Here is a 17,960-nt window from a genome sequence, read left to right on the forward strand (position 1 = left end):
TCCTGGGAGGGCGTCCTGGAACCAGCGTCCACACCAAGCCCTTGGAAGGCCCAGGCGACGGAGGAGCCCCGTCAGGCAGGGGCCGAGGACGGTGACGGCCCGGGCGGGGAGGAGCGTGTCAGGCAGGGGCAGAGGACGGTGACAGGTGATAGGCCGGGCGGGAAGGAGTCAGTCAGGCAGGGGCCGTGGAGGAGACGGGCTGGGTAAGGGTTAGGGTTAGTGTCAGGGCACAAGTCACAATCGCAAAGACCTGGAAGCCACCCGAGTGCCCATCGACCCACGAGTGGGTAAATAAAATGTGGCGCGTGGACACCACGGAGTGCTATTCGGCTATGAGGAGCAGCGGTGAGGGGGCACCTCTCGTGGTTCTCCTGGCCAGAGCTGGAACCCGTTCCAGTAAGCCAAGTATCCCAAGAATGGACACACGAGCACCACGTGCTCGCGCTCACCAGCAAATGGGTACGAACCGATGGACACCTAAGTGGACACAGAGGAATCACCTTCTTCGGGTGGGTGTCGGGCGGGTGGGGGGAGGGGATGGGCATACACATCCATTAGGAATGGGGTGGGTACGCACCGACTGGGGGATGGGCGCACTTGAAGCTCTGACCCGAGGGGGGAGGCTGGGAGAGGGCAACGCACCCGACCTTAACATTGGTGCCCCCACAATATGCTGGAGCAACATGAGAGGTAAATGAATAAGAACACGGGGGGGGAGGGGGGCACGGGCAACACATGTCACCTTAATACTTGGACTCCCATCATCTGCTTGAAAAGAGAGAGAAAAGAAAATGCAATAATAGAGATAAGAGACACTTTTTAAAAATAATGAATCCGGCCGGGCGCTGTGGCTCACGCCTGTAATCCTAGCTCTTGGGAGGCCGAGGCGGGCGGATTGCTCAAGGTCAGGAGTTCAAAACCAGCCTGAGCAAGAGCGAGACCCCGTCTCTACTATAAATAGAAAGGAATTAATTGGCCAACTGATATATATATAAAAATTAGCGGGGCATGGTGGCGCATGCCTGCAGTCCCAGCTACCCGGGAGGCTGAGGCAGAAGGATCACTGGAGCCCAGGAGTTTGAAGTTGCTGTGAGCTAGGCTGACGCCACGGCACTCACTCTAGCCTGGGCACCAAACCGAGACTCTGTCTCAAAAAAAAAAAAAAAAAAATGAATCCGAAGAGAAAAGTAAAAGGAGGCCTGTGGAGCAGGTCTGGGTGTGACTCCGGATCCCCCAACATCAGGTGCCACCACCAAAGATTCCTACGTGTAGCCCATAGAACCCCAAAAGCAACGGGACGAGTTCTGGTCACATACTCCCTCAAAATGACATCCTGGCCTTCTTCTGGAACTCCCTCCCCTCTCAGACTCTCAAGGTTTCCTCCAGCGTGTCGGCTCCCACAGAGCAGACCTTTGGTCTGAGACCTGACTGTCCAGAAGCCACGCATGCTGCCGCGTGGCGGCGGTGTCGCGGCTCGGGACAAGAGGAGGCCCCACGGTGCGGGCTGGGGCGCGCCAGGCACCGCGGCGGACGCTGAGGGTGGGGGTCACCCCCACCCCGGGCCGCCCCCGCACTCCCAGAAACGCGACAGAACCAGAGGCAAAAAAAAAAAGAAGAAGCCTACGGCACCCGGTATTCCCGGGCGGTCTCCCATCCAAGTTCTAACCAGGCCCGAGCCTGCTTAGCTTCCGAGACCAGACGGGATCGGGCGCGTTCGGGGTGGTGTGGCCGTGGACGGCGGAGGGCGCCCCTGCCCCGCTCAAGAAGCCGAGCCTCTCTGCGCTTCCCCGCCGCCGCCTCCCGCCCCAGGCCCCGCGCCGGGTCGGGCCTGTTGAGTTCGCCGGCCGGGTCCCGCGGGCTCCGAGGGACGGGGGTGACAGGCGGGGCGGGCCGGGGTTGGGGGCTGTCTCTGTATACACACACACTCACACTCACACTCACTCACTCACTCACACTCACACAAGATGCGCCTCCACGGCTGGACCCGCCAAGGTGGAGACCTTCAAGCCCCCCTCCTCTCCTTGCCTGGCCTCCTTCACCTCCCCGCCCCCCACCCCCAGCTCGCACGGGCGGGAGGGGCGGGGCGCTCGCCCTTTGACCCCAGCCAGGGGCGGCCCTCCCCCACAACCCCTTTCAGCTGCGCCCCCCACCCTGTGGCCCGGCGGCCGCCTATTCCCCCGGGCCAGGGCTGGGGCACAGCGCACGGGGGAGGGGAGCCAGTGTATGGGGCGTCTCTCTCTCTCTCTCTCTCTCTCTCTCTCTCTCTCTCTCTCTCTCTCTCTCTCTCTCTCTCTCTCTCTCTCGGGATGTGTCCCATGGGTGGGGTGGGGTGGCGTGGTTTGTGGGGCGCTGAAGAAATCAGTCCCCTCCATCTCCTCCCTCTGGAAAACACCCAAGCCCTTGGAGAACTGCCCGCACCTCTACCTACCGTGGGGGCCGGGACCCTCCTCTTTGTCCTCCTGTGGCCCAGTCCAAGGGGCCTGGACCTGGCCGGGGCTGCACTGGACCCCAACCACCCTGGCGTGTGGACTCGCTAAAAATCGGCGATTAGATATTGGATTCCAGCGTCATTGAGGTCATTTCACTAATGAGTGCACCGCAAAGAGTTTCCTAATCCATCTGTGAGGGTGGCAACCGAAAGAGAATTTTAGAGCTGACAGAATAGGCGAGGAAAGGCATAGGAGATTTCCACACCCAGTAAGGAAGCCTTTCCCGAAGTGGAAGAAAGAAAGGAGCAAACAGAGACACCGGTAGCCCGCCCGGATCAGAGTCTGCCCCTGAGAGAAAGTACCCTGACCAGGTTCTCCCGTGGGTGGGTCGCGAGCTAGCGGCATTCAGAAGAGCGAGGCCCGCAGTCTGTGCGGAAGACACCTGCACTCGGGTGTGTGTGGCGGCACAATTCACAAGCAGCTCCAGATGTTAAACCAAGGAGAAGCCAGGGAGTTCCCAACGCCCCAGGTGTCCTCAGCCCACGACTGGCTGCTGTGGGAATGCGAAGCCCGGCTCCTTGTCTCAGAGCGGGGCAACCAGGAGGTGTGATGTCCACCCCGGGGTTCCCAGGAGGATCAGACTGAAGCTGGGACTTGGCCTGAAAGTGTCCCCTCGCATGGCCACCCCCTTCCCCTTCCTGCTCCTCTACTCCTGGTGCCCCTCCATCCAGGGGCCAGACCTTAAAGAGTCACCCGCAAGAGAATCCTGGTCCCAAAGGAGCCTTCTGGGGGACCCCTGCTGAGAGAGGTTGTGGGCATGGCCCGCTGGGGCTCTGCCCGACCCAGGGCTGAGAGATGCAACCTCCCAGCTCTGGGTCCCTGCAGGAAGTGTTGGCAAGCACAGGGCCAGTCCTCCAAAGGCCCAGGTGCAGGGAGCCCAGGCCAAGCAGCCTGTGGAAGAAGCCACATGCTGTGCCACCCCGGGGAACACGACTGCAGGCCACGGCCCTTCCCACCTCCTCCTCCTCCTCCTCCTCCTCCTCCTCCTCCTCCTCCCACCCCGCCCCCGCCCCCGCCCCCACATGGCACAGGGCCCAGAGACACCTCAGACACTTGCTACCCAAAGTGCAAAGGGCATCAGTTGCTCCTCCAAACCCCCCCCCCAGCCCAGCAGACCGCGTTGTCCAGCCAGCCACCGGGCCTCCCTGGGGTGCCCAGCACAAAAGTGCAGACACCCACCGGACCCTCAATCTCAGTTTTCGGATGTTTTTGCCACTCTAAGGACCCGCAGGCCAGCTGGGCCTTCTGGCAGGACAGAGAGCCCCGGAATCCGACGTGGAGAGCTGGGTGTACGTCCCCATGAGGAGGCGGTCCCCACCTCCGCGGCTATCCCCTTGCGGGGAGCGGCAGCCGCGGGGCCTCAGAGAAGACACCAGGCTGGGCCCCCACGGCACAGCGGGAGCACGTCCCCCGCAGGCCACTTAGCGATGGCGGCCAGCCGGCGGACGGTTGGGTTGCGCGAGACGCTGCGGCCGCCCTGCTACCGGGTTCCTGGGAGGGCGTCCTGGAACCAGCGTCCACACCAAGCCCTTGGAAGGCCCAGGCGACGGAGGAGCCCCGTCAGGCAGGGGCCGAGGACGGTGACGGCCCGGGCGGGGAGGAGCGTGTCAGGCAGGGGCAGAGGACGGTGACAGGTGATAGGCCGGGCGGGAAGGAGTCAGTCAGGCAGGGGCCGTGGAGGAGACGGGCTGGGTAAGGGTTAGGGTTAGTGTCAGGGCACAAGTCACAATCGCAAAGACCTGGAAGCCACCCGAGTGCCCATCGACCCACGAGTGGGTAAATAAAATGTGGCGCGTGGACACCACGGAGTGCTATTCGGCTATGAGGAGCAGCGGTGAGGGGGCACCTCTCGTGGTTCTCCTGGCCAGAGCTGGAACCCGTTCCAGTAAGCCAAGTATCCCAAGAATGGACACACGAGCACCACGTGCTCGCGCTCACCAGCAAATGGGTACGAACCGATGGACACCTAAGTGGACACAGAGGAATCACCTTCTTCGGGTGGGTGTCGGGCGGGTGGGGGGAGGAGATGGGCATACACATCCATTAGGAATGGGGTGGGTACGCACCCACTGGGGGATGGGCGCACTTGAAGCTCTGACGCACCGACTGGGGGATGGGCGCACTTGAAGCTCTGACCCGAGGGGGGAGGCTGGGAGAGGGCAACGCACCCGACCTTAACATTGGTGCCCCCACAATATGCTGGAGCAACATGAGAGGTAAATGAATAAGAACACGGGGGGGGGAGGGGGGCACGGGCAACACATGTCACCTTAATACTTGGACTCCCATCATCTGCTTGAAAAGAGAGAGAAAAGAAAATGCAATAATAGAGATAAGAGACACTTTTTAAAAATAATGAATCCGGCCGGGCGCTGTGGCTCACGCCTGTAATCCTAGCTCTTGGGAGGCCGAGGCGGGCGGATTGCTCAAGGTCAGGAGTTCAAAACCAGCCTGAGCAAGAGCGAGACCCCGTCTCTACTATAAATAGAAAGGAATTAATTGGCCAACTGATATATATATAAAAATTAGCGGGGCATGGTGGCGCATGCCTGCAGTCCCAGCTACCCGGGAGGCTGAGGCAGAAGGATCACTGGAGCCCAGGAGTTTGAAGTTGCTGTGAGCTAGGCTGACGCCACGGCACTCACTCTAGCCTGGGCACCAAACCGAGACTCTGTCTCAAAAAAAAAAAAAAAAAATGAATCCGAAGAGAAAAGTAAAAGGAGGCCTGTGGAGCAGGTCTGGGTGTGACTCCGGATCCCCCAACATCAGGTGCCACCACCAAAGATTCCTACGTGTAGCCCATAGAACCCCAAAAGCAACGGGACGAGTTCTGGTCACATACTCCCTCAAAATGACATCCTGGCCTTCTTCTGGAACTCCCTCCCCTCTCAGACTCTCAAGGTTTCCTCCAGCGTGTCGGCTCCCACAGAGCAGACCTTTGGTCTGAGACCTGACTGTCCAGAAGCCACGCATGCTGCCGCGTGGCGGCGGTGTCGCGGCTCGGGACAAGAGGAGGCCCCACGGTGCGGGCTGGGGCGCGCCAGGCACCGCGGCGGACGCTGAGGGTGGGGGTCACCCCCACCCCGGGCCGCCCCCGCACTCCCAGAAACGCGACAGAACCAGAGGCAAAAAAAAAAAGAAGAAGCCTACGGCACCCGGTATTCCCGGGCGGTCTCCCATCCAAGTTCTAACCAGGCCCGAGCCTGCTTAGCTTCCGAGACCAGACGGGATCGGGCGCGTTCGGGGTGGTGTGGCCGTGGACGGCGGAGGGCGCCCCTGCCCCGCTCAAGAAGCCGAGCCTCTCTGCGCTTCCCCGCCGCCGCCTCCCGCCCCAGGCCCCGCGCCGGGTCGGGCCTGTTGAGTTCGCCGGCCGGGTCCCGCGGGCTCCGAGGGACGGGGGTGACAGGCGGGGCGGGCCGGGGTTGGGGGCTGTCTCTGTATACACACACACTCACACTCACACTCACTCACTCACTCACACTCACACAAGATGCGCCTCCACGGCTGGACCCGCCAAGGTGGAGACCTTCAAGCCCCCCTCCTCTCCTTGCCTGGCCTCCTTCACCTCCCCGCCCCCCACCCCCAGCTCGCACGGGCGGGAGGGGCGGGGCGCTCGCCCTTTGACCCCAGCCAGGGGCGGCCCTCCCCCACAACCCCTTTCAGCTGCGCCCCCCACCCTGTGGCCCGGCGGCCGCCTATTCCCCCGGGCCAGGGCTGGGGCACAGCGCACGGGGGAGGGGAGCCAGTGTATGGGGCGTCTCTCTCTCTCTCTCTCTCTCTCTCTCTCTCTCTCTCTCTCTCTCTCTCTCTCTCTCTCTCTCTCTCTCTCTCTCTCTCTCGGGATGTGTCCCATGGGTGGGGTGGGGTGGCGTGGTTTGTGGGGCGCTGAAGAAATCAGTCCCCTCCATCTCCTCCCTCTGGAAAACACCCAAGCCCTTGGAGAACTGCCCGCACCTCTACCTACCGTGGGGGCCGGGACCCTCCTCTTTGTCCTCCTGTGGCCCAGTCCAAGGGGCCTGGACCTGGCCGGGGCTGCACTGGACCCCAACCACCCTGGCGTGTGGACTCGCTAAAAATCGGCGATTAGATATTGGATTCCAGCGTCATTGAGGTCATTTCACTAATGAGTGCACCGCAAAGAGTTTCCTAATCCATCTGTGAGGGTGGCAACCGAAAGAGAATTTTAGAGCTGACAGAATAGGCGAGGAAAGGCATAGGAGATTTCCACACCCAGTAAGGAAGCCTTTCCCGAAGTGGAAGAAAGAAAGGAGCAAACAGAGACACCGGTAGCCCGCCCGGATCAGAGTCTGCCCCTGAGAGAAAGTACCCTGACCAGGTTCTCCCGTGGGTGGGTCGCGAGCTAGCGGCATTCAGAAGAGCGAGGCCCGCAGTCTGTGCGGAAGACACCTGCACTCGGGTGTGTGTGGCGGCACAATTCACAAGCAGCTCCAGATGTTAAACCAAGGAGAAGCCAGGGAGTTCCCAACGCCCCAGGTGTCCTCAGCCCACGACTGGCTGCTGTGGGAATGCGAAGCCCGGCTCCTTGTCTCAGAGCGGGGCAACCAGGAGGTGTGATGTCCACCCCGGGGTTCCCAGGAGGATCAGACTGAAGCTGGGACTTGGCCTGAAAGTGTCCCCTCGCATGGCCACCCCCTTCCCCTTCCTGCTCCTCTACTCCTGGTGCCCCTCCATCCAGGGGCCAGACCTTAAAGAGTCACCCGCAAGAGAATCCTGGTCCCAAAGGAGCCTTCTGGGGGACCCCTGCTGAGAGAGGTTGTGGGCATGGCCCGCTGGGGCTCTGCCCGACCCAGGGCTGAGAGATGCAACCTCCCAGCTCTGGGTCCCTGCAGGAAGTGTTGGCAAGCACAGGGCCAGTCCTCCAAAGGCCCAGGTGCAGGGAGCCCAGGCCAAGCAGCCTGTGGAAGAAGCCACATGCTGTGCCACCCCGGGGAACACGACTGCAGGCCACGGCCCTTCCCACCTCCTCCTCCTCCTCCTCCTCCTCCTCCTCCTCCTCCTCCCACCCCGCCCCCGCCCCCGCCCCCACATGGCACAGGGCCCAGAGACACCTCAGACACTTGCTACCCAAAGTGCAAAGGGCATCAGTTGCTCCTCCAAACCCCCCCCCCAGCCCAGCAGACCGCGTTGTCCAGCCAGCCACCGGGCCTCCCTGGGGTGCCCAGCACAAAAGTGCAGACACCCACCGGACCCTCAATCTCAGTTTTCGGATGTTTTTGCCACTCTAAGGACCCGCAGGCCAGCTGGGCCTTCTGGCAGGACAGAGAGCCCCGGAATCCGACGTGGAGAGCTGGGTGTACGTCCCCATGAGGAGGCGGTCCCCACCTCCGCGGCTATCCCCTTGCGGGGAGCGGCAGCCGCGGGGCCTCAGAGAAGACACCAGGCTGGGCCCCCACGGCACAGCGGGAGCACGTCCCCCGCAGGCCACTTAGCGATGGCGGCCAGCCGGCGGACGGTTGGGTTGCGCGAGACGCTGCGGCCGCCCTGCTACCGGGTTCCTGGGAGGGCGTCCTGGAACCAGCGTCCACACCAAGCCCTTGGAAGGCCCAGGCGACGGAGGAGCCCCGTCAGGCAGGGGCCGAGGACGGTGACGGCCCGGGCGGGGAGGAGCGTGTCAGGCAGGGGCAGAGGACGGTGACAGGTGATAGGCCGGGCGGGAAGGAGTCAGTCAGGCAGGGGCCGTGGAGGAGACGGGCTGGGTAAGGGTTAGGGTTAGTGTCAGGGCACAAGTCACAATCGCAAAGACCTGGAAGCCACCCGAGTGCCCATCGACCCACGAGTGGGTAAATAAAATGTGGCGCGTGGACACCACGGAGTGCTATTCGGCTATGAGGAGCAGCGGTGAGGGGGCACCTCTCGTGGTTCTCCTGGCCAGAGCTGGAACCCGTTCCAGTAAGCCAAGTATCCCAAGAATGGACACACGAGCACCACGTGCTCGCGCTCACCAGCAAATGGGTACGAACCGATGGACACCTAAGTGGACACAGAGGAATCACCTTCTTCGGGTGGGTGTCGGGCGGGTGGGGGGAGGGGATGGGCATACACATCCATTAGGAATGGGGTGGGTACGCACCGACTGGGGGATGGGCGCACTTGAAGCTCTGACCCGAGGGGGGAGGCTGGGAGAGGGCAACGCACCCGACCTTAACATTGGTGCCCCCACAATATGCTGGAGCAACATGAGAGGTAAATGAATAAGAACACGGGGGGGGAGGGGGGCACGGGCAACACATGTCACCTTAATACTTGGACTCCCATCATCTGCTTGAAAAGAGAGAGAAAAGAAAATGCAATAATAGAGATAAGAGACACTTTTTAAAAATAATGAATCCGGCCGGGCGCTGTGGCTCACGCCTGTAATCCTAGCTCTTGGGAGGCCGAGGCGGGCGGATTGCTCAAGGTCAGGAGTTCAAAACCAGCCTGAGCAAGAGCGAGACCCCGTCTCTACTATAAATAGAAAGGAATTAATTGGCCAACTGATATATATATAAAAATTAGCGGGGCATGGTGGCGCATGCCTGCAGTCCCAGCTACCCGGGAGGCTGAGGCAGAAGGATCACTGGAGCCCAGGAGTTTGAAGTTGCTGTGAGCTAGGCTGACGCCACGGCACTCACTCTAGCCTGGGCACCAAACCGAGACTCTGTCTCAAAAAAAAAAAAAAAAAAATGAATCCGAAGAGAAAAGTAAAAGGAGGCCTGTGGAGCAGGTCTGGGTGTGACTCCGGATCCCCCAACATCAGGTGCCACCACCAAAGATTCCTACGTGTAGCCCATAGAACCCCAAAAGCAACGGGACGAGTTCTGGTCACATACTCCCTCAAAATGACATCCTGGCCTTCTTCTGGAACTCCCTCCCCTCTCAGACTCTCAAGGTTTCCTCCAGCGTGTCGGCTCCCACAGAGCAGACCTTTGGTCTGAGACCTGACTGTCCAGAAGCCACGCATGCTGCCGCGTGGCGGCGGTGTCGCGGCTCGGGACAAGAGGAGGCCCCACGGTGCGGGCTGGGGCGCGCCAGGCACCGCGGCGGACGCTGAGGGTGGGGGTCACCCCCACCCCGGGCCGCCCCCGCACTCCCAGAAACGCGACAGAACCAGAGGCAAAAAAAAAAAGAAGAAGCCTACGGCACCCGGTATTCCCGGGCGGTCTCCCATCCAAGTTCTAACCAGGCCCGAGCCTGCTTAGCTTCCGAGACCAGACGGGATCGGGCGCGTTCGGGGTGGTGTGGCCGTGGACGGCGGAGGGCGCCCCTGCCCCGCTCAAGAAGCCGAGCCTCTCTGCGCTTCCCCGCCGCCTCCTCCCCCCGCCCCAGGCCCCGCGCCGGGTCGGGCCTGTTGAGTTCGCCGGCCGGGTCCCGCGGGCTCCGAGGGACGGGGGTGACAGGCGGGGCGGGCCGGGGTTGGGGGCTGTCTCTGTATACACACACACTCACACTCACACTCACTCACTCACTCACACTCACACAAGATGCGCCTCCACGGCTGGACCCGCCAAGGTGGAGACCTTCAAGCCCCCCTCCTCTCCTTGCCTGGCCTCCTTCACCTCCCCGCCCCCCACCCCCAGCTCGCACGGGCGGGAGGGGCGGGGCGCTCGCCCTTTGACCCCAGCCAGGGGCGGCCCTCCCCCACAACCCCTTTCAGCTGCGCCCCCCACCCTGTGGCCCGGCGGCCGCCTATTCCCCCGGGCCAGGGCTGGGGCACAGCGCACGGGGGAGGGGAGCCAGTGTATGGGGCGTCTCTCTCTCTCTCTCTCTCTCTCTCTCTCTCTCTCTCTCTCTCTCTCTCTCTCTCTCTCTCTCGGGATGTGTCCCATGGGTGGGGTGGGGTGGCGTGGTTTGTGGGGCGCTGAAGAAATCAGTCCCCTCCATCTCCTCCCTCTGGAAAACACCCAAGCCCTTGGAGAACTGCCCGCACCTCTACCTACCGTGGGGGCCGGGACCCTCCTCTTTGTCCTCCTGTGGCCCAGTCCAAGGGGCCTGGACCTGGCCGGGGCTGCACTGGACCCCAACCACCCTGGCGTGTGGACTCGCTAAAAATCGGCGATTAGATATTGGATTCCAGCGTCATTGAGGTCATTTCACTAATGAGTGCACCGCAAAGAGTTTCCTAATCCATCTGTGAGGGTGGCAACCGAAAGAGAATTTTAGAGCTGACAGAATAGGCGAGGAAAGGCATAGGAGATTTCCACACCCAGTAAGGAAGCCTTTCCCGAAGTGGAAGAAAGAAAGGAGCAAACAGAGACACCGGTAGCCCGCCCGGATCAGAGTCTGCCCCTGAGAGAAAGTACCCTGACCAGGTTCTCCCGTGGGTGGGTCGCGAGCTAGCGGCATTCAGAAGAGCGAGGCCCGCAGTCTGTGCGGAAGACACCTGCACTCGGGTGTGTGTGGCGGCACAATTCACAAGCAGCTCCAGATGTTAAACCAAGGAGAAGCCAGGGAGTTCCCAACGCCCCAGGTGTCCTCAGCCCACGACTGGCTGCTGTGGGAATGCGAAGCCCGGCTCCTTGTCTCAGAGCGGGGCAACCAGGAGGTGTGATGTCCACCCCGGGGTTCCCAGGAGGATCAGACTGAAGCTGGGACTTGGCCTGAAAGTGTCCCCTCGCATGGCCACCCCCTTCCCCTTCCTGCTCCTCTACTCCTGGTGCCCCTCCATCCAGGGGCCAGACCTTAAAGAGTCACCCGCAAGAGAATCCTGGTCCCAAAGGAGCCTTCTGGGGGACCCCTGCTGAGAGAGGTTGTGGGCATGGCCCGCTGGGGCTCTGCCCGACCCAGGGCTGAGAGATGCAACCTCCCAGCTCTGGGTCCCTGCAGGAAGTGTTGGCAAGCACAGGGCCAGTCCTCCAAAGGCCCAGGTGCAGGGAGCCCAGGCCAAGCAGCCTGTGGAAGAAGCCACATGCTGTGCCACCCCGGGGAACACGACTGCAGGCCACGGCCCTTCCCACCTCCTCCTCCTCCTCCTCCTCCTCCTCCTCCTCCTCCTCCCACCCCGCCCCCGCCCCCGCCCCCACATGGCACAGGGCCCAGAGACACCTCAGACACTTGCTACCCAAAGTGCAAAGGGCATCAGTTGCTCCTCCAAACCCCCCCCCCAGCCCAGCAGACCGCGTTGTCCAGCCAGCCACCGGGCCTCCCTGGGGTGCCCAGCACAAAAGTGCAGACACCCACCGGACCCTCAATCTCAGTTTTCGGATGTTTTTGCCACTCTAAGGACCCGCAGGCCAGCTGGGCCTTCTGGCAGGACAGAGAGCCCCGGAATCCGACGTGGAGAGCTGGGTGTACGTCCCCATGAGGAGGCGGTCCCCACCTCCGCGGCTATCCCCTTGCGGGGAGCGGCAGCCGCGGGGCCTCAGAGAAGACACCAGGCTGGGCCCCCACGGCACAGCGGGAGCACGTCCCCCGCAGGCCACTTAGCGATGGCGGCCAGCCGGCGGACGGTTGGGTTGCGCGAGACGCTGCGGCCGCCCTGCTACCGGGTTCCTGGGAGGGCGTCCTGGAACCAGCGTCCACACCAAGCCCTTGGAAGGCCCAGGCGACGGAGGAGCCCCGTCAGGCAGGGGCCGAGGACGGTGACGGCCCGGGCGGGGAGGAGCGTGTCAGGCAGGGGCAGAGGACGGTGACAGGTGATAGGCCGGGCGGGAAGGAGTCAGTCAGGCAGGGGCCGTGGAGGAGACGGGCTGGGTAAGGGTTAGGGTTAGTGTCAGGGCACAAGTCACAATCGCAAAGACCTGGAAGCCACCCGAGTGCCCATCGACCCACGAGTGGGTAAATAAAATGTGGCGCGTGGACACCACGGAGTGCTATTCGGCTATGAGGAGCAGCGGTGAGGGGGCACCTCTCGTGGTTCTCCTGGCCAGAGCTGGAACCCGTTCCAGTAAGCCAAGTATCCCAAGAATGGACACACGAGCACCACGTGCTCGCGCTCACCAGCAAATGGGTACGAACCGATGGACACCTAAGTGGACACAGAGGAATCACCTTCTTCGGGTGGGTGTCGGGCGGGTGGGGGGAGGGGATGGGCATACACATCCATTAGGAATGGGGTGGGTACGCACCGACTGGGGGATGGGCGCACTTGAAGCTCTGACCCGAGGGGGGAGGCTGGGAGAGGGCAACGCACCCGACCTTAACATTGGTGCCCCCACAATATGCTGGAGCAACATGAGAGGTAAATGAATAAGAACACGGGGGGGGAGGGGGGCACGGGCAACACATGTCACCTTAATACTTGGACTCCCATCATCTGCTTGAAAAGAGAGAGAAAAGAAAATGCAATAATAGAGATAAGAGACACTTTTTAAAAATAATGAATCCGGCCGGGCGCTGTGGCTCACGCCTGTAATCCTAGCTCTTGGGAGGCCGAGGCGGGCGGATTGCTCAAGGTCAGGAGTTCAAAACCAGCCTGAGCAAGAGCGAGACCCCGTCTCTACTATAAATAGAAAGGAATTAATTGGCCAACTGATATATATATAAAAATTAGCGGGGCATGGTGGCGCATGCCTGCAGTCCCAGCTACCCGGGAGGCTGAGGCAGAAGGATCACTGGAGCCCAGGAGTTTGAAGTTGCTGTGAGCTAGGCTGACGCCACGGCACTCACTCTAGCCTGGGCACCAAACCGAGACTCTGTCTCAAAAAAAAAAAAAAAAAAATGAATCCGAAGAGAAAAGTAAAAGGAGGCCTGTGGAGCAGGTCTGGGTGTGACTCCGGATCCCCCAACATCAGGTGCCACCACCAAAGATTCCTACGTGTAGCCCATAGAACCCCAAAAGCAACGGGACGAGTTCTGGTCACATACTCCCTCAAAATGACATCCTGGCCTTCTTCTGGAACTCCCTCCCCTCTCAGACTCTCAAGGTTTCCTCCAGCGTGTCGGCTCCCACAGAGCAGACCTTTGGTCTGAGACCTGACTGTCCAGAAGCCACGCATGCTGCCGCGTGGCGGCGGTGTCGCGGCTCGGGACAAGAGGAGGCCCCACGGTGCGGGCTGGGGCGCGCCAGGCACCGCGGCGGACGCTGAGGGTGGGGGTCACCCCCACCCCGGGCCGCCCCCGCACTCCCAGAAACGCGACAGAACCAGAGGCAAAAAAAAAAAGAAGAAGCCTACGGCACCCGGTATTCCCGGGCGGTCTCCCATCCAAGTTCTAACCAGGCCCGAGCCTGCTTAGCTTCCGAGACCAGACGGGATCGGGCGCGTTCGGGGTGGTGTGGCCGTGGACGGCGGAGGGCGCCCCTGCCCCGCTCAAGAAGCCGAGCCTCTCTGCGCTTCCCCGCCGCCTCCTCCCCCCGCCCCAGGCCCCGCGCCGGGTCGGGCCTGTTGAGTTCGCCGGCCGGGTCCCGCGGGCTCCGAGGGACGGGGGTGACAGGCGGGGCGGGCCGGGGTTGGGGGCTGTCTCTGTATACACACACACTCACACTCACACTCACTCACTCACTCACACTCACACAAGATGCGCCTCCACGGCTGGACCCGCCAAGGTGGAGACCTTCAAGCCCCCCTCCTCTCCTTGCCTGGCCTCCTTCACCTCCCCGCCCCCCACCCCCAGCTCGCACGGGCGGGAGGGGCGGGGCGCTCGCCCTTTGACCCCAGCCAGGGGCGGCCCTCCCCCACAACCCCTTTCAGCTGCGCCCCCCACCCTGTGGCCCGGCGGCCGCCTATTCCCCCGGGCCAGGGCTGGGGCACAGCGCACGGGGGAGGGGAGCCAGTGTATGGGGCGTCTCTCTCTCTCTCTCTCTCTCTCTCTCTCTCTCTCTCTCTCTCTCTCTCTCTCTCTCTCTCTCTCTCGGGATGTGTCCCATGGGTGGGGTGGGGTGGCGTGGTTTGTGGGGCGCTGAAGAAATCAGTCCCCTCCATCTCCTCCCTCTGGAAAACACCCAAGCCCTTGGAGAACTGCCCGCACCTCTACCTACCGTGGGGGCCGGGACCCTCCTCTTTGTCCTCCTGTGGCCCAGTCCAAGGGGCCTGGACCTGGCCGGGGCTGCACTGGACCCCAACCACCCTGGCGTGTGGACTCGCTAAAAATCGGCGATTAGATATTGGATTCCAGCGTCATTGAGGTCATTTCACTAATGAGTGCACCGCAAAGAGTTTCCTAATCCATCTGTGAGGGTGGCAACCGAAAGAGAATTTTAGAGCTGACAGAATAGGCGAGGAAAGGCATAGGAGATTTCCACACCCAGTAAGGAAGCCTTTCCCGAAGTGGAAGAAAGAAAGGAGCAAACAGAGACACCGGTAGCCCGCCCGGATCAGAGTCTGCCCCTGAGAGAAAGTACCCTGACCAGGTTCTCCCGTGGGTGGGTCGCGAGCTAGCGGCATTCAGAAGAGCGAGGCCCGCAGTCTGTGCGGAAGACACCTGCACTCGGGTGTGTGTGGCGGCACAATTCACAAGCAGCTCCAGATGTTAAACCAAGGAGAAGCCAGGGAGTTCCCAACGCCCCAGGTGTCCTCAGCCCACGACTGGCTGCTGTGGGAATGCGAAGCCCGGCTCCTTGTCTCAGAGCGGGGCAACCAGGAGGTGTGATGTCCACCCCGGGGTTCCCAGGAGGATCAGACTGAAGCTGGGACTTGGCCTGAAAGTGTCCCCTCGCATGGCCACCCCCTTCCCCTTCCTGCTCCTCTACTCCTGGTGCCCCTCCATCCAGGGGCCAGACCTTAAAGAGTCACCCGCAAGAGAATCCTGGTCCCAAAGGAGCCTTCTGGGGGACCCCTGCTGAGAGAGGTTGTGGGCATGGCCCGCTGGGGCTCTGCCCGACCCAGGGCTGAGAGATGCAACCTCCCAGCTCTGGGTCCCTGCAGGAAGTGTTGGCAAGCACAGGGCCAGTCCTCCAAAGGCCCAGGTGCAGGGAGCCCAGGCCAAGCAGCCTGTGGAAGAAGCCACATGCTGTGCCACCCCGGGGAACACGACTGCAGGCCACGGCCCTTCCCACCTCCTCCTCCTCCTCCTCCTCCTCCTCCTCCTCCTCCTCCCACCCCGCCCCCGCCCCCGCCCCCACATGGCACAGGGCCCAGAGACACCTCAGACACTTGCTACCCAAAGTGCAAAGGGCATCAGTTGCTCCTCCAAACCCCCCCCCCAGCCCAGCAGACCGCGTTGTCCAGCCAGCCACCGGGCCTCCCTGGGGTGCCCAGCACAAAAGTACAGACACCCACCGGACCCTCAATCTCAGTTTTCGGATGTTTTTGCCACTCTAAGGACCCGCAGGCCAGCTGGGCCTTCTGGCAGGACAGAGAGCCCCGGAATCCGACGTGGAGAGCTGGGTGTACGTCCCCATGAGGAGGCGGTCCCCACCTCCGCGGCTATCCCCTTGCGGGGAGCGGCAGCCGCGGGGCCTCAGAGAAGACACCAGGCTGGGCCCCCACGGCACAGCGGGAGCACGTCCCCCGCAGGCCACTTAGCGATGGCGGCCAGCCGGCGGACGGTTGGGTTGCGCGAGACGCTGCGGCCGCCCTGCTACCGGGTTCCTGGGAGGGCGTCCTGGAACCAGCGTCCACACCAAGCCCTTGGAAGGCCCAGGCGACGGAGGAGCCCCGTCAGGCAGGGGCCGAGGACGGTGACGGCCCGGGCGGGGAGGAGCGTGTCAGGCAGGGGCAGAGGACGGTGACAGGTGATAGGCCGGGCGGGAAGGAGTCAGTCAGGCAGGGGCCGTGGAGGAGACGGGCTGGGTAAGGGTTAGGGTTAGTGTCAGGGCACAAGTCACAATCGCAAAGACCTGGAAGCCACCCGAGTGCCCATCGACCCACGAGTGGGTAAATAAAATGTGGCGCGTGGACACCACGGAGTGCTATTCGGCTATGAGGAGCAGCGGTGAGGGGGCACCTCTCGTGGTTCTCCTGGCCAGAGCTGGAACCCGTTCCAGTAAGCCAAGTATCCCAAGAATGGACACACGAGCACCACGTGCTCGCGCTCACCAGCAAATGGGTACGAACCGATGGACACCTAAGTGGACACAGAGGAATCACCTTCTTCGGGTGGGTGTCGGGCGGGTGGGGGGAGGGGATGGGCATACACATCCATTAGGAATGGGGTGGGTACGCACCGACTGGGGGATGGGCGCACTTGAAGCTCTGACCCGAGGGGGGAGGCTGGGAGAGGGCAACGCACCCGACCTTAACATTGGTGCCCCCACAATATGCTGGAGCAACATGAGAGGTAAATGAATAAGAACACGGGGGGGGAGGGGGGCACGGGCAACACATGTCACCTTAATACTTGGACTCCCATCATCTGCTTGAAAAGAGAGAGAAAAGAAAATGCAATAATAGAGATAAGAGACACTTTTTAAAAATAATGAATCCGGCCGGGCGCTGTGGCTCACGCCTGTAATCCTAGCTCTTGGGAGGCCGAGGCGGGCGGATTGCTCAAGGTCAGGAGTTCAAAACCAGCCTGAGCAAGAGCGAGACCCCGTCTCTACTATAAATAGAAAGGAATTAATTGGCCAACTGATATATATATAAAAATTAGCGGGGCATGGTGGCGCATGCCTGCAGTCCCAGCTACCCGGGAGGCTGAGGCAGAAGGATCACTGGAGCCCAGGAGTTTGAAGTTGCTGTGAGCTAGGCTGACGCCACGGCACTCACTCTAGCCTGGGCACCAAACCGAGACTCTGTCTCAAAAAAAAAAAAAAAAAAATGAATCTGAAGAGAAAAGTAAAAGGAGGCCTGTGGAGCAGGTCTGGGTGTGACTCCGGATCCCCCAACATCAGGTGCCACCACCAAAGATTCCTACGTGTAGCCCATAGAACCCCAAAAGCAACGGGACGAGTTCTGGTCACATACTCCCTCAAAATGACATCCTGGCCTTCTTCTGGAACTCCCTCCCCTCTCAGACTCTCAAGGTTTCCTCCAGCGTGTCGGCTCCCACAGAGCAGACCTTTGGTCTGAGACCTGACTGTCCAGAAGCCACGCATGCTGCCGCGTGGCGGCGGTGTCGCGGCTCGGGACAAGAGGAGGCCCCACGGTGCGGGCTGGGGCGCGCCAGGCACCGCGGCGGACGCTGAGGGTGGGGGTCACCCCCACCCCGGGCCGCCCCCGCACTCCCAGAAACGCGACAGAACCAGAGGCAAAAAAAAAAAGAAGAAGCCTACGGCACCCGGTATTCCCGGGCGGTCTCCCATCCAAGTTCTAACCAGGCCCGAGCCTGCTTAGCTTCCGAGACCAGACGGGATCGGGCGCGTTCGGGGTGGTGTGGCCGTGGACGGCGGAGGGCGCCCCTGCCCCGCTCAAGAAGCCGAGCCTCTCTGCGCTTCCCCGCCGCCTCCTCCCCCCGCCCCAGGCCCCGCGCCGGGTCGGGCCTGTTGAGTTCGCCGGCCGGGTCCCGCGGGCTCCGAGGGACGGGGGTGACAGGCGGGGCGGGCCGGGGTTGGGGGCTGTCTCTGTATACACACACACTCACACTCACACTCACTCACTCACTCACACTCACACAAGATGCGCCTCCACGGCTGGACCCGCCAAGGTGGAGACCTTC

General features: G+C 62.1%; 5 pseudogenes; all 5 read right to left on the reverse strand.

Annotated features, from left to right (window-relative positions):
• Positions 1 to 1,617: 1,617 nt before the first annotated feature.
• On the reverse strand, positions 1,618 to 1,736 carry LOC142869350 (uncharacterized; annotated as a pseudogene).
• Positions 1,737 to 5,632: 3,896 nt separating this feature from the next.
• On the reverse strand, positions 5,633 to 5,751 carry LOC142869351 (uncharacterized; annotated as a pseudogene).
• A 3,869-nt stretch (positions 5,752 to 9,620) lies between these two features.
• LOC142869352 (uncharacterized) lies at positions 9,621 to 9,739 on the reverse strand (annotated as a pseudogene).
• Positions 9,740 to 13,593: 3,854 nt separating this feature from the next.
• On the reverse strand, positions 13,594 to 13,712 carry LOC142869353 (uncharacterized; annotated as a pseudogene).
• Positions 13,713 to 17,570: 3,858 nt separating this feature from the next.
• On the reverse strand, positions 17,571 to 17,689 carry LOC142869354 (uncharacterized; annotated as a pseudogene).
• Positions 17,690 to 17,960: the final 271 nt, after the last annotated feature.

Source organism: Microcebus murinus, unplaced genomic scaffold (assembly GCF_040939455.1).
Source record: "Microcebus murinus isolate Inina unplaced genomic scaffold, M.murinus_Inina_mat1.0 scaf071_hap2_Mmur4.0, whole genome shotgun sequence".
Taxonomy (NCBI): domain Eukaryota; kingdom Metazoa; phylum Chordata; class Mammalia; order Primates; family Cheirogaleidae; genus Microcebus; species Microcebus murinus.